Source organism: Schistocerca piceifrons, chromosome 1 (assembly GCF_021461385.2).
Source record: "Schistocerca piceifrons isolate TAMUIC-IGC-003096 chromosome 1, iqSchPice1.1, whole genome shotgun sequence".
NCBI classification, from domain to species: domain Eukaryota; kingdom Metazoa; phylum Arthropoda; class Insecta; order Orthoptera; family Acrididae; genus Schistocerca; species Schistocerca piceifrons.
In genome coordinates this window covers 796,511,472-796,528,490 of record NC_060138.1, presented here as the reverse complement: position 1 = coordinate 796,528,490, position 17,019 = coordinate 796,511,472, and the positions used below count along the sequence as shown (strand labels likewise).

General features: G+C 42.7%; 1 protein-coding gene across 4 annotated transcripts in view; it reads right to left on the bottom strand.

The window, feature by feature from the left end:
- The window catches only part of LOC124713610 (glutamate-gated chloride channel), a 711,599-nt gene extending 695,581 nt beyond the window's left edge, over nucleotides 1-16,018 (bottom strand). For all 4 annotated transcript variants that reach the window (XM_047242962.1, XM_047242961.1, XM_047242960.1 and 1 more), the window contains exon 1: nucleotides 15,951-16,018. The gene's annotated coding sequence lies outside the window, so the exon portion shown is untranslated. The remainder of the gene's footprint in view (nucleotides 1-15,950) is intronic.
- Nucleotides 16,019-17,019: the final 1,001 nt, after the last annotated feature.

Genomic DNA, 17,019 nt, shown 5'->3' with positions numbered 1-17,019 from the left:
ACGAAATGACTGTATGAGCACCATTAAACTTCTGAAGTTGTCCCCTCGTCGCCGGCCGGGGTGGCCGAGCGGTTCTAGGCGCTACAACCTGGAACCGCGCGACCGCTACGGTCGCAGGTTCGAATCCTACCTCAGGCATGGATGTGTGTGATGTCCTTAGGTTAGTTAGGTTTAAGTAGTTCTTAGGGGACTGATGACCTTAGAAGTTAAGTCCCATAGTGCAGAGAGCCTTTTGAACCATCTCCCCTCGTCCTTAAATTTCCCATATCTGAACCTGGTTAAGCATCTGTGGGGGTTCCCGGATCGTCGTACTAGCCGTTTGAATACCGCACGACTCATCCCTCAGCAATGTGAGAGCCACACCAGATAGTTTTCGTCGAATTGAGGTACATCAAACTCGTATAGCTGCTGCGTGTGCTTCAAGTTACCCTGGTTATCGGCACGTGGTAACAACAGTTTGACCCATCAGTGTACAATATGCGCTTTAGTTACTCGAGCCTTTTTGAACAATCATACTGAGCGTTTAACATTTGTTAAACAACTACGGTATTTCTGACATAATGATAATACCACAAACAACCCAGATACAGAGTTAAGAAAAGTAATTCTTAAATCTAAACAACAAATTGTGGAACAATAGTGAATGCTCATAAGAAAACGAAAATATTAAACTAAATTAATCTAAAAGAGCATCTGCAATTCAGTGTCTAGGTTTTCCACCTCCACTACGCCTTAGGAGCTAATTTGCTGTACAAGTTGCAAACATCGTTTATTTTTGCGTTTTTTAAGTTTGTTATTGTTAGATCATGTCGCTTTGTACCAAAAACGGGCGCTGATATCGCTACATTTCTACAACGTAAATAGTTTGAACGTCATATTACTTTTAGATTATTACATTATTAATTTATATTCCACATCTACTGCTGGCCTGTTCTGTAGTAGGGGAACTTCCGCTCCCTCAGCATGGAAGCTCTACACCAAGTTACCATTATTTCTACATTACCTACACAAATAACCTACAATTAATTTAAATTTACCACACAACAGTGTAGAAGTAACATAGCTTGTGGTCAGAAACCAGCGAAGGTCAGTGTCTGTGGGAACTAACACTTTTGCCGCCAGATCATACCGGCAGTCCAGTGGAGCGCGTCATCGGTGGCTACAGGCTACTGGTTGGCGGTCCTGCCATTCCTGCTCCTCTACCGATCAATACTGTATGAGATGCAGCCACAGTGCAAGCTCTTTGAGGTACCATTGGTTGTACGTAACGCGCTTGTCCTTCGAAGTCATCCTAATCATTTACAAATGTTGACGCTATCGAAGGACTATTTCGTCCATTTATTTTTATCTCTAACTATTTCACTTACACTTTTATTTGGCAGTGTTTGCCTTAGCACAGAAGCAACATGTGTAGGGGCTCCGGAGGAGTAACAGTTGAAGAGCAGTTCCGACAGTCTCGTCACCCCGAACTGTGAGAGCTGGCAAAATCTCTGCTCGCTCCACTTTGGATACGATTATGCTTGCACCATGTAGTACGCAGAATCTGGTACTCAGCAAGTTTAATAGTCGTGTTGTCAGTTCACAAGAATAACTGTGGAGCTGAACATGATCACTCTGATTCCTCAGCGACCTCGGTGTCACAAGAAAGGAAAGAATATTAGGGTTTAACGTCCCGTCAAGAAGGAGCACAAGTTCTATTTGGAGAAGGGTTGGGAAGGAAATCAGCCGCACTCTTCAAACGAAACATCCGGGCATTTGCCTATGCCATTTAAGGAAATCATGGGACACCTAAACCTGGATGGCCGCCATCCACCAGAATAGGAGTGCACTGAGTGTCTCGCACAAGCTAATAGTCTAGTGGTGGGCCTCAAGGCTGGCTGACGAGACTGCAGCCGCATTGCAAAACATTGATGAATTACATCGTGGATGGGAAGAGCTCTGATCTCTGCTTTCTTATTCGTAACCGAAAGACAGCTTCCTATCTCTAATAAGAGGTGATGTGATATTGCTCAGAAGGAAAACTCCCCATCGCAGCCCCCTTCAGATTTATTGGTAAGAGGGCTCAGTGGACAGCACCTGAAAAACTGAACAGAATGGTCCGAGGACAAGAAGTGAAATATAGAACAGCGTAAAAGATCAACAGCGTCGTGGGTAAGTGCTCACAGCGTCGCCAAGCGGGCGATCCGTCTTCAAATCTCTCTCGTTCGCTGTATGCTAATTTGTGTCTGTGTCGTGGTGTAACGTCCGTTTGCAACAGTGAGGTGTAAGGTAGGAACCTATAATGACAGTTGATTCTGCACTACTACTCTATTAGCACTCGAATGGGAACCGCAAACATATGATGGCAGAGTGATAAGTCAACCGAATCCTCCATCAGGAAACATGTGTGGTGCATCGTAGGTGGCATTAGTGACAGTATGTGTGTCATGTCATAGGAATGTCTTATCGACGCACCTAATTTATACGCCTGGTAAGTGAGTGAGATATGCCTCCTTGCCCAACTTAGGTGTTCGTCTGAATGTGAATGTGATCACTCCCAAGGAAATGATGAACACATAACAGTTTGACACTTAAGCTGCAACAAATGAACGCAACAGTATCACTATCACGCAGTTTCTCTGTGCTCTGTTAAAACATGTTTTTAAGGTTATCAGGAGAAAGAAAACTGGCATTCTACGGATCGGAGCGTGCAATGTCAGATCCCTTAATCGGGCAGGTAGGTTAGAAAATTTAAAAAGGGAAATGGATAGGTTAAAGTTAGATATAGTAGGAATTAGTGAGGTTCGGTGGCAGGATGAACAAGACTTCTGGTCAGGTGAATACAGGGTTATAAATACAAAATCAAATAGGGGTAATGCAGGAGTAGGTTTAATAATGAATAAAAAAAATAGGAGTGCGGTTAAGCTACTACAAACAGCATAGTGAACGTATTATTATGGCCAAGATAGATACGAAGCCCACGCCTACTACAGTAGTACAAGTTTATATGCCAACTAGCTCTGCAGATGATGATGAAATTGAAGAAATGTATGATGAGATAAAAGAAATTATTCAGATAGTGAAGGGAGACGAAAATTTAATAGTCATGGGTGACTGGAATTCGAGAGTAGGAAAAGGGAGAGAAGGAAACATAGTAGGTGAATATGGATTGGGGGTAAGAAATGAAACAGGAAGCCATCTGGTAGAATTTTGCACAGAGCATAACTTAATCATTGCTAACACTTGGTTCAAGAATCATAAAAGAAGGTTGTATACATGGAAGAATCCTGGAGATACTAAAAGGTATCAGATAGATTATATAATGGTAAGACAGAGATTTAGGAACCAGGTTTTAAATTGTAGGACATTTCCAGGGGCAGATGTGGACTCTGACCACAATATATTGCTTACGAACTGTAGATTAAAACTGAAGAAATTGCAAAAAGGTGGGTCTGGAACCGCAAGACCGCTACGGTCGCAGGTTCGAATCCTGCCTCGGGCATGGTTGTTTGTGATGTCCTTAGGTTAGTTAGGTTTAACTAGTTCTAAGTTCTAGGCGACTAATGACCTCAGCAGTTGAGTCCCATAGTGCTCAGAGCCATTTGAACCATTTGCAAAAAGGTGGGAATTTAAGGAGATGGGACCTGGATAAACTGACTAAACCAGAGGTTGTACAGAGTTTCAGGGACAGCATAAGGGAACAATTGACAGGAATGTGGGAAAGAAATACAGTAGAAGACGAATGGGTAGCTCTGAGGGATGAAGTAGTGAAGGCAGCAGAGGATCAAGTAGGTAAAAAGACGAGGGCTAGTAGAAATCCTTAGGCAACAGAGGAAATATTGAATTTAATTGATGAAAGGAGAAAATATAAAAATTCAATAAATGAAGCAGGCAAAAAGGAATACAAACGTCTCAAAAATGAGATCGACAGGAAGTGCAAAATGGCTAAGCAGGGATGCCTAGAGGACAAATGTAAGGCTGTAGAGGCTTATCTAACGAGGGGTAAGATAGATACTGCCTACAGGAAAATTAAAGAGACCTTTAGAGAAAAGAGAGCCATTTGTATGAATATCAAGAACTCAGATGGAAACCCAGTTCTAAGCAAAGAGGGGAAGGCAGAAAGGTGGAAGGAGTATACAGAGGGTCTATTCAAGGGCGATGTACTTGAGGACAATATTATAGAAATGGAAGAGGATGTAGATGAAGATGAAATGGGAGATATGATACTGCGTGAAGAGTTTGACAAAGCACTGAAAGACCTGAGCCGAAACAAGGCCCCCGGAGTAGACAACATACCATTAGAACTACTGACAGCCTTGGAAGATCCAGTCCTGACAAAACTCTACCATCTGGTGAGCAAGATGTATGAGACAGGCGAAATTCCCTCAGACTTCAAGAAGAATATAATAATTCCAATCCCATAGAAAGCAGGTGTTGACAGATGTGAAAATTACCGAACTATCAGTTTAATAAGTCACAGCTGCAAAATACTAACGCGAATTCTTTACAGACGAATGGAAAAACTGGTAGAAGCCGACCTCGGAGAAGATCAGTATGGATTCCGTAGAAATGTTGGAACACCCGAGGCAATACTGAGCTTACGAATTATCTTAGAAGAAAGATTAAGGAAAGGCAAACCTACATTTCTAGACTTAGAGAAATCTTTTGACAATGTTGACTGGAATAATCTCTTTAAAAATTCTAAAGGTGGCAGGGTAAAATACAGGGAGCGAAAAGGTATTTACAATTTGTACAGAAACCAGATGGCAGTTATAAGAGTCGAGGGCCATGAAAGGGAAGCAGTGATTGGGAAGGGTGTGAGACAGGGTTGTAGCCTCTCCCCGATGTTATTCAATCTGTATACTGAGCAAGCAGTAAAGGAAACAAAAGAAAAATTCGGAGTAGGTATTAAAATCCATGGAGAAGAAATAAAAACTTTGAGGTTTGCCGACGACATTGTAATTCTGTCACAGACAGCAAAGGATTTGGAAGAGCAGTTGAACGGAATGGACAGTGTCTTGAAAGGAGGATATAAGATGAACATCAACAAAAGCAAAACGAGGATAATGGAATGTAGTCGAATTAAGTCAGGTGATACTGAGGGAATTAAATTAGGAAATGAGACACTTAAAGTAGTAAAGGAGTTTTGCTATTTGGGGAGCAAAATAACTGATGATGGTCGAAGTAGAGAGGATATAAAATGTAGACTGGCAATAGCAAGGAAAGCGTTTCTGAAGAAGAGAATTTGTTAACATCGAGTATAGATTTAAGTGTCAGGAAGTCGTTTCTGAAAGTATTTGTACGGAGTGTAGCCATGTATGGAAGTGAAACATGGACAATAAATAGTTTGGACAAGAAGAGAATAGATGCTTTCGAAATGTGGTGCTACAGAAGAATGTTGAAGATTAGGTGGGTAGATCACGTAACTAATGATAAGGTATTGAATAGGATTGGGGAGAAGAGAAGTTTGTGACACAACTTGACTAGAAGAAGTGATTGGTTGGTAGAACATGTCCTGAGGCATCAAGGGATCACAAATTTAGCATTGGAGGGCAGCGTGGAGGGTAAAAATCGTAGAGGGAGACCAAGAGATGAATACACTAAGCAGATTCAGAAGGATGTAGGTTGCAGTAGGTACTGGGAGATGAAGGAGCTTGCACAGGATAGATTAGCACGGAGAGCTGCATCAAACCAGTCTCAGGACTGAAGACCTCAACAACAACAACAAGGTTTTTAAGTTGCGCTCCGTTTTGGAAGTCTGGACTCTTGAATTGCTTTGTTGTAACATAGTTCACACCCGTTTATTTGTTGTTTTCATTTCCGCGAGAGTTTTATGTGGTATCTCGGCTGCTCTCACTATTCATCACATTTACTTGCGACGGAAACGTATTCTTACCACATGACTCATATTCTATAACCAAAGTATAGTATGAAAACTGCCAAGACTACAGAAAGAGAACAAACATTTCAATGATCAGATGGACAGTTCACAATGTTGTGGGGAAGAAAAAACGAAAAAAAAGCAGGCACGATGGAGTGTTGAAAATCGCTCGTAAAGTTTCCAGTCCAACACCATAACCACTTAACCACGACGCCGCGACTGTTCAGTTTCTCTCGATATAGCACTTGTCAAGCTTGGACCGTTCATTGTTTCTATTTTCCTTTTTTTCAAATCTCAGTACACCTTCTTCCTATTTTCATGCTTGATCTGTGTTCAGTTTTTGACGGGCTCTCCACCGAGCCATCTTACCACTAAATCTGAGGCGGGTGCGATAGGGAGATTCTCTAGTTAGTACCGGGAGCCATCTAGCTGCTGTAAGTAGAAGTACATCAGATATTACGCAAATGACTTGCCGTAGCTGAATAAACGCTACTTAGGTGTGAAACTGTTGGGCCATGTGCCTGAACAGTACTCATTTGATGGGTAACCCAATGGTAGTGCTGTCATTGACATTTATAAAGCGGTTCTTCCTTTTTTTCCGTGAAGGCTCATTATGAGCCACAATTGTTCAAATGTCTACAACAGTTAAGAGTAATAATGAGAACAGAAAGAAGCAAAAGTGTCAAGAGTGTTAGAGCGTACCATCACGTCAATATCTAAGTTATAAGAGACCGAACAGTAGTTCTCATTGGCCACTACGATATAGGAAATCAACTGCGACGTCATTGAGGAAACCATCATGTCTTTTACCCGCAATAATTTAGGGAAGCTGTGGTAAAAAAGGCGTCCGGATCGGAAAGGAATTCCTGTTCTCCAGAATACAATCCAAAGTCTTAACCACCGCGCTCTTTGCACGAACGGGTGCAGTACTTTACATGGCTGTTAAGAGAGACGTCCGTCCACTCCCCTTAAATGGACTGACCAACGCGTCGAAGAATCTGAGAATACAGACATGACCAATAGCAATCTACCTCGACAAGGGCTGTCTACTTATATTCTTACCCACTTACAGCAGATCAGAGAGGCAGGAAGCAGTATTGTTGTAATCTACGTTATTTCTAATCCACAGATACTGATGTAAGATGGCATTTTTCCTGCCTACTCGGGAGCTTTCATATTTTCTCAGATGGTTTCTGTAGATAACACTAGTACTCCGCACTTGCTCTACTCGATAATGTGACCCAACCAATAAGCGAGCAGCACTATCACACCGAACATAAAGTGGTATGGTGTGCGGCATTATTAAGTTACTTGTGTTCAGAAAAAGGAGGATTCGAGTTTAGGTATGTTTCTGGGCGTTCTTGCCCCACCGTCTTTGTCGCAGAATAGGTCCTAAAGCTTTCTTCTTATTAGATGTCAAAATTAGGGAGAAGTATTTGTGAGCTTCTGTGTTATGAACTGAGGCGTAAGCAAACTGGAAAAAGCCATATTCATGAAGATAGCTCCCAGTCTTTAAATATTTCTAATTTATTCGCAGGTGTAATAGAGAATTATTGTCTATTTTTGTGAAAACGTGTATTTACACAACGTTTACACACGTCGCTGTTACGTTATTACGTAACTTCACAGTTATTAGCTTTAGAGATTGTTGTTGTTGTTACGTCTTTAGACTGATTAGAAGCAGCTCTCCATGCAAGTATATCCTATGTATCTATGCATAACTACTGAACGTACATCCGTTTTACTCTGCTTACTGTATTGGAGCTTTGATCTCCCCCTACAAGTTTTACCACATTCACTTCCCTCTGTTACCAAACTGCTTATTCCTTGATGCCTCAGGATTTGTCCTATTAGCCGATCTCTTCTTTTAGTCAGGTGTGTGGCACAAATTTCTATTTTATCCAACTCTTTTCGGTACGCCCTTACTAGGTATTCGAACTAACAACACAATCTTCGGCATTCTTCTTAGCACCACGTTTCGAAAGCAACTGTTTTACTCTTGTCTGAACTGTTTGTCATCCAGATTTCAGTTCCATACAAGGCTACACTTCAGACAAATGCCTTCAGGAAAGAGTTCCTAACATTTAAATATGCATGTGATATTAAAAATTTCTCTTTTACAAAAAATATTTTCTTGTCATTGCCAGTCTGCGTTTTACATACGCTCTGGTTCAACCATTATTCATCATTTTGTCCCTCAAATAACAAAACTTATCTGTTATCTTTAGTGACTTATTTCCTATATAATCGCTGCCTTAATTCGACCACATTACAGTACCCCTAATTCACCTTTGGTTGATGTTATTATATTAATTAACAGTATCTCACTTCGACTTTAACCACTAGGCTATTATCAGAATTAATTTAATTCTAAAACAAACAAACAATAACAAGCTAACCAAGCGAATACTTCAGCATACCTAAACTTTATGTTTGATCTCGGTACCCATTTCGAAGGCTACCAAAGCTTTAGCATTGCTGCTTAGTATGATAACTTCACTACGGAATGTAACAGTTTTACTAAGTGTAGCCGAGAAATAAAAGCTTGCTTTGCCTATATGAAAACATTCAAAGCCGTTGTGCAAATCTTCAGACTTTTTCTAAGAAATTCATAGTAGAGAATATTATAAACAAACCAAAAGGCGATGGAAAGCACAATTCTGCAGGAAAAGGCGATATAACATTACCCGAGTCATCATTGTAATGCATTCATTTTTCCCATTTGCCTTTATGGCAAAAAGGTGTATGGTGGTGACATAAAGTTCCTTGTCAGCAGACTTTACGCCAATGTCCTGGGTTAAATTCCAAATCCATCCGCAGGACAGAACATAAAAGGACGAATGAAGAAGTTAAATATTTCGTGAAGATAATGAGAGTGCTGGATAGGATTTGACTCAAATGGGGAAAAGAGTTGGTCTTTGTTGAATATATCGTCCTTGGATTTGCCTGAAGTAATTTAGAGCTGTGTCATAAATGTGGGACAGTATTTTAACTTCATTCCTCCCGAACACGAATTTAATGTCTTAAATAATTTGCCATCTCGTGCGCCAATTACCTACAGTCACACGCCGCATTTTTTGTTTTACACAGGACAAAAACAACTTTGCAAGATACTCTGCTGATAAGTTCGCGATTTCGAGTGGGAGAACTATTAAGCATCTTTGCGACATATTCTCGAACTATCTGAACCAACAAACTTGGCCGTCTATTTGCTGGTCAACCCAAAAATATAAAATTTATTAGTTTCACATTCAAGTTGTTTCCGTAGAGTGTTCGGCTCACTGGCGCAGTCGATATAGCAAAAAATGTCTAACAAACTTAGAAAGCAACCTTTCGTCTGTGATACTTTTCCGTAAATTAGGTTGGAGAAATCTGGATGATTTGAAGAAAAGTAGAATTTTTGCGTAGAAAACTTATAACTTTGAATGGTACTAAAATCAGCACTTCAGTGTTTATCTGTTTACATCGCTGACTGATTGTCCGATGCGCCATACGGTTCGAACCATTTTGCCTACCGTTAATATTATAATTACTAAAATCGGTGTTAAGTTCTTGCTGTTGGCCGTTACTGTCGTAGTAAGTTATACGTCACTGACAGCATTTCCTGTTGGATAAACCAACAGTGCGTACTCTACGACGTCTTGACACGTCAGTGCTAGTCCTTCACTACCGCCAGATATTTTCCTCACAAAAACGACAGTGCTGTTTCTCCCAAAACAAGAAGAAAGAAATCATCTATATACACAAGACGAGCAAATTCGCTACACTTTCGCCGGCTGGCCTACAGCCAACTACTTACGAGGTTCATTACGCTCACTCAACTAGGGATACAAGCACAAATGTGGAGAAAAACAAAGAACAGTAGTACAGAAACTTGCTACAGTGCCTAAGTGCCATGCCTATGATTCATGGCGACATGCCATGAACAGGCCGAACATTACTCTTCACGTTGGCCCGTAGTCTTATCAAAGTTCGCGATTCGAAATAATGAAGGATGATATTTAGCAACCCGCTAATATCGACGTCATTAGCTTGGAATGGAGAAAAGCATCTGTCGTGGGCTTCTTGAAAGATACATCCCACAATTTTACTTCTCCTGTTTGAGGACACTGCTGAAAATCTGAATTAGGAAACTTGTTTTTTTTTCTTTTTTTTTTTTTTTTTTTTTTAAAGAAGCTCAAATGTCTAAGACGTGTAGATCTCTGACAGCTCGATACTCGGGTTTAAGTAAGAGCGATCCTCGACTAGGGCTGTCAGTGATGAAAATGAGAGATACCCGTAATCAGGGGATGGGGCTCAGGAACAAGATTAGGCTTCTCCGTCGAGGGATTAGTAAATCGATTTGGTATGAAATATCAAAAATACTTCGTAAAATACTTTTACTCGTGGAGGCACACACGTTGGAACTCGTTCCCATCTATTGCCGATTGTATCCTACTACGGCAAGCAGTCACTACGAAGTGGATTGTTGTAACATAGCCTTTATTTGACATAAATAACGGAAAAAAAATTTTAAGCATCAGGACGTGACTAGAATTCGGTAATTAGGTACACTGCGTGCCAGTATAAAAAGCGACTTTAAAGGATATAAGAACGACTGGAGCCATTCGCAGTACACTCACAAATTCCAATGCTGAAATTTGCCGCCTCTGTTGTCAGTATGGTATTAATATATACCTCTAGTCCCAAATCTTTAGTGTCAAAACTATAAAAATGATAGGGTATGCTAAACTGAGTATTAATGGTCGGAAATGAATATTTAGTTTTATATAAACATAAACAAGATACACCATATTGCATTTGTTCAAAAGTATCGACCGCTAGTCTCATTGGGTGGATTAGAACGGCACATACACTACTGGCCATTCAAATTGCTACAAGAAGAAATGCAGATGATAAACAGGTATTCATTGGACAAATATATTATTCTAGAACTGACATGTGATTACATTTTCAAGCAATTTGTGTGCATAGATCCTGAGAAATCAGTACCCAGAACAACCACCTCTGGCAGTAATAACGGCCTTGATACGCCTGAGCATTGAGTCAAACAGAGCTTGGATGGCGTGTAGAGGTACAGCTGCCCATGCAGCTTCAACACGATACCACAGTTCATCAAGAGTAGTGACTGGCGTATTGTGACGAGCCAGCTGCTCGGCCACCATTGACGAGACGTTTTCAATTGGTGAGAGATCTGGAGAATGTGTTCTGTACCCAGAAAGGCCCGTACAGGACCTGCAACATGCGGTCGTGCATTATCCTGCTGAAATGTAGGGTTTCGCAGAGACCGAATGAAGGGTAGAGTCACGGGTCGTAACACATCTGAAATGTAACGTCCAATGTTCAAAGTGCCGTCAATGCGAACAAGAGGTAACCGAGACGTGTAACCAATGGCACCCCATACCATCACGCCGGGTGATACGCCAGTATGGCGATGACGAATACACGCTTCCAATTTGGATTCACCGCGATGTCGCCAAACACGCATGCGACCATCATGATGCTGTAGACAGAACCTGGATTCATCCGAAAAAATGACGTTTTGCCATTCGTGCACCCAGGTTCGTCGTTGAGTACACCATCGCAGGCGCTCCTGTCTGTGATTCAGTGTCAAGGGTAACCGCAGCCACGGTCTCCGAGTTGATAGTCCATGCTGCTGCAAACGTCGTCGAACTGTTCGTGCAGATGGTTGTTGTCTTGCAAACGTCCCCATCTGTTGACTCAGGGATCGAGACGTGGCTGCACGATCCGTTACAGCCATGCGGATAAGATGCCTGTGATCTCAACTGCTAGTGATACGAGACCGTTGTGATCCAGCACGGCGTTCCGTATTACGCTCCTGAACCCACCGATTCCATATTCTGCTAACAGTCATTGGATCTCGACCAACGCGAGCAGCAATGTCGCGATACGATAAAACGCAATCGCGATAGGCTACAATCCGACCATTATCAAAGTCGGAAACGTGATAGTACGCATTTCTCCTCCTTACACGAGGCATCACAACAACGTTTCACCGGGCAACGCCGGTCAACTGCTGTTTGTGTATGAGAAATTGGTTGGCAACTTTCCTCATATCAGAACGTTGTAGGTGTCGCCACCGGCGCCAACCTTGTGTGAATGCTCTGAAAAGCTAATCATTTGCATATCACAGCATCTTCTTCCTGTCCGTTAAATTTCGCGTCTGTAGCACGTCATCTTCGTGGTGTAACAATTTTAATGGCCAGTAGTGTAGAATGTTGATATTTTCTCTCTCTCTCTCTCTCTCTCTCTCTCTCTCTCTCTCTCTCTCAAATATGCTCATTGTCTGTTCTACAATGAAACAGTTAGCTAAGACTCTACCAGCGTGTTCTCCTTCAATTTCTAAACGGGTTTTAACCATAAAGTGACGTTATGTTACACCATAGGAAGTCACAGGTAGCGCGGCCACATTACAATTTTGTATTGTTTTCCAAACGAATGAAACTAACGTCGATACAGAAACTAAGTAGTTTAGAAACACGTGCATCAAGTACACTGCTAATTTTTTAAAACCTCACACCACCCGAAATACTCATTTCAGAACACTGGGTCCCGGTCTCAAAATACTCGGTTTATGATCGTTTGTCGTATGTATAATTTTGAACCTAAAGGTTTGAGACACACCATACGCATATCCTGAACGAAGTCAACCAGTCAGTAGCTTATCATTTATTTAGAAGGACAATAACACCACACCGATTTCACACTGTTCTAGGTTATTCTCGATGGTGGTACAGTTATTTAATGCAGTGACAAAACTTAGTTTATATTGTTGTTTCCTAGTTTTATGTTTGTCTGACTAATCACTGTCCTTTTTTACACAGAGCTAGTTCTTTAACATAGTAAACCATGAGAAAGGTGCTTAGAAACAAAGAAGTGTTACCATTGTATTAACGCATTACTTGTATTTGAGTGCTCAGTGATGCAACACACAGAAAAACGCGAAATAATACCATGATGTTTGCAGTTATCGCTCTTCATCCCTTACGTGTTCTTTTCCTTAATTTTAAATTGCGTTGAATGTTTCTATCGCCACTTAGGATGAGGTAAGAAAGAATGAAAACTGTGTGATCTTATTGGCTATTTACATAAATGGTGGAAAAATGATGTGTTGTCATGCTTTCATCATTTGCTTTGAGACGCGGAGTTTCACATACGCATTACGGATATATTAAAAAAACTGACCCAATCAAAGAATCTTATAATCCAAGGAAGTGACTTCAGTTTCTGAATCAAACAATCTGATTAAGCATCTAAACACACTGACGGATCTCGTGAGATATGCTCTGAGATGGCCTCCTAATCAATATAGCAGTGACAACCCCTCCCCCCCCCCTCACCCACCTTGTGCCTTCAGAGTCCACCTGGCACAATCTAAACCTCTAACGATAGTGAGCAACGTCTCGCTATTCGAAAGCCTCAATTATGTTCAGATACTCAATACGCAAAAAAGTTTTCGAGACCAAACAAAACTGACGATACGATCTCTGCAACCGACTATCACGTATTTGTTCAGTACTATTTTGAAGTAGTTAACAGTGTACTTAAATCAGAAAAAAGAAACTCTTCTTTAAGTGATTAACTCCCGGGAAAAGTACAAGCGAATTTCTTGTTAATAGTTGTGGCTAGTCATTTAATGCTGGGGGAATCGGATTACTGACTGAAGCGGCAGCCAAGAAGGTTGTTATCGCGTACTCAGAACCCTGTATGATTCTGGTACTCAGTTACAATTGTCAGCGCAGCGTGTCCTGAGCACAGTCCGCATTATGCTGCGTCGCCACCACGCAATTTGCTGCATCAGTGACAACATCCGATTCAAAGCCTTCTGCCCTTGCATTTCATTACATTTTCGTTAACATTCTTTAATGAAATGCCATACTGCGACGCCAAAGTTTGGTGTTTCGACGGGCAGTGATATTTCCAAAGAGGCTGTCGCAACGTTCGGCTACCGCAGAAATATGGCGGATCTGCAATGTGCAAAAGAGGCCGATGTGGTTACTCTGTTCTGCCCACAGGTACAGTGTGCTGGCTGTCACAGAAAGTGTTACGTCGTCAGTCGAGTTCCACGTGGGTAGACGTCCGCTGTGATAGCCGGAAGTACGAGGCAGCCGCTTCGTTAGGCCTAACTGTCCATACAACTGGCCACAGCTAATTACTCCCGCCTTCGTGCTGAATTTTCCTACGCGAACGAACGCTTTAGCGTCATTTTCATACACTACGTGTTCAACGCCGCAACAACAAATCGCCACCAGTCGAACTCTTCGAGCATAAGATTTCGATGGAGAACGATGTGCGCTGAAGAACGCTGAAGTGTGGACAAAAGAGAGCTTTCACTGGGCGGCAAGCCAACGACACGAGCGAAAATAGACAACAGAGGCATGTTGTTCCTTTAACTAGACCACCTGCGTTACCAGATTTGCTGCGTCTAAACTGAATCGTCAGCTTCTCAGGCACAAAAATGCGTCCTCAATGCGAGCCAAAAAAAAAGTCTGTTTCAAATGTTGTTAAGTTTTTTCTGCGTCCATGCATGTTACACGTATGTCGTACACGTCACCTCATAGCTAAAAGATAAAAATGCCTTTGTTGTCAAGCTCTAAGTGAGTGCTGACGCAACACACGTTTCGAAGCACCAAAATACAGGCCTATATGTGATCAAAAGACTGATTTGACATGTATAATTAAAGTCGCGATGCCAAGTTAAGATATGCTGGTTGTGGAACTACTATTTGCTACCACTGAGTTGTCACATATTTGAGGGTTACACAAATATTATACACGAACATAAATTAAAATGTATAATTACATTGGTATATACAGAAGATGTACATACTTCTGCAACTTTATTCATACCCAGAGGTAAGTAACTTTACATATGACAAATATGTGTCTTCACTTGTAGAAGAAAATGTACGGGATTACAATTTTATGTACTGGTTACCATCACGTGTAAATAGAATTTTAGTGTACGGTTAGTCCACGTATACTTCCCAAGCCACTTGCCATAGTTGAGAGCACATCTCAACAATGTTGTCCCCTCTCCATGCTAACCCATTTACTAATAATGCTTCATCATCTGAGTAAGTACAGGTGTACTTCCCAAGCCACTAGCCATAGTTGTCAGCACATCTTAATAATGTTGTTCCCTCTCCTTACTAACCCATTTAGGAATAATGCGCCCTCATCTGAGCCATCTTATTTTCATCTCTCCTTCCAAAGATATTCGACGGAGGCAACACAGCTATGGCACAGTCTACCTAGAAAAGGAATTCTGTAAATTTTACGGGAAACCGTTTCACGTGATCATCGCCCCTTCCTTCGAAAAATTCCTATTCCGGTTCCCTAAGCAATTTTGTTACTCTTCCGCGTAGGCCCTACCGAATTCTTACGCGAGTCTGAATTATTTCGATGTCTACCGTCAGATTTGCTTGACAAGATCACCAAACGTTAGAGCGATACTGTAGAATAGGTCGCACTAGTATCTCGTCTTAGTCTCCGTAACAGACGCGTCGCACTTTTCCGGAACTATTACGACGAATTTAAGGTTTGAATTCGTCTTTCCTCCTAATGATGTGGACATTGGAACATGTCGAAAACTTTCTGCTGCTTGCGGGTAGGAACATTATTAGGGCGTAACGTATTATAAATTTCGCGTACGAGGAAAAATATGTCTCTCCGTTGTAGATCTGTGAGAATATATTCTAAAAAAAAACCTTCGATGAATCATTCGAGGCGTAATTGGAGAGGATAGATTAATCGATCATCGCCCGGAGGCTCAGAGATACGGTAGATGACAGAAAGATTTTGGCAGGCTGGAAAGCAGCTCGGCGTAGCGCAATGAAACGCTGCGCGGCCCCACCCATAGACACGGCGTACCTAGTGCGCGCGCGTAGCCACGCACTCGCACGCGCATAAACACACACATACATGCACGCATACATACACAAACACGCACGGGGTGGCGAGGATGCGTGGTTTGGCTAGCGGCCCACGGTGCGGGCTGGGGCGCGCGTGCGTGGCAGCGGCGGCTGCGCCGGCAGCGGCGACGGCGGCGGCGGCAGCGGCGGCCTACCTGCGGTGCGGCGTGGCGAGGCGTGCGGCCCGTGCGGCGGTAGTCGCGCCACTGCTGGTGCCGGCTGCCCGCTGCCGGGCCGCGCCTCGCCTCACCGCTCGCGCTGCGCCCGCGCCTATCGATCGCTCGCCTCGCAGCCTCCGCTCCGCTCCTCTCCGTCGCCATGGCAGCTGCAGCGCCGCTGCGCGCGGATACCTGGCCGTCCCCGCCCACGCCCAGCGCCCGCCGTACAGGTGTACCGCGCCGCCGACACTTGTTCACACGCCGATACACGCGCAAAGGCGGCCGCCTGCCTCTTTCCCCTGGGGCCGTCTGCATTGCATTTCTGCAGACACCTCCCACTTTTCGAAGACAGATTCTTCCCATGCAGGTGTCCCTATCTCACGAACGTGATCACTGAAGGTTACCTAAAGTGCTCAGTTCTCGGTCTTACGTTCTGCGACATAGACGTCTCCCTCCTAGATCCATCTGCGATGCATTTCTGCAGATACCTCCCAGTTTTCAAAACAAGGGTAGGTGTCATCTGACTTCACGCATCGCCAAAGGTTACCCAAAGGGTCTTTCCCTTGGTAGAAAGTTCTGTGACATACGGAGATGTTTCGACAACTCCAATGGGCACCCCTGGGGGAAGGCGACATTCTTTTCGAGGAGCACTACTGGGAAAATTTAGAAAACCCTTATTTCAAACTGACTATAGAACTACTCTACTGTCGACAACATACATTTGACGTAAGGACCACAGAGGTAGGTGAAATTTGGGATCATACGTATGTATATAGCTAGTCGTATTTGTGAGTAGGACAGGACGGGACATAACTTGTAGTAGTACAGGGTATCATCCCCAGGTGGCTTGCGAAGTATGTATGTACATGTAGAAGGAGGTATGCCACGTGTCATTTTACATTACTGGCCATTACAATTGCTGCACCACGAAGATGACGTGCTACGGACGCGAAATTTAACCGACAGGAAGAAGATGCTGTGATATGCAAATGATTAGATTTTCAGAGCATTCACACAAGGTTGGCACCGGTCGCGACACCTACAACGTGCTGACATGAGGGAAGTT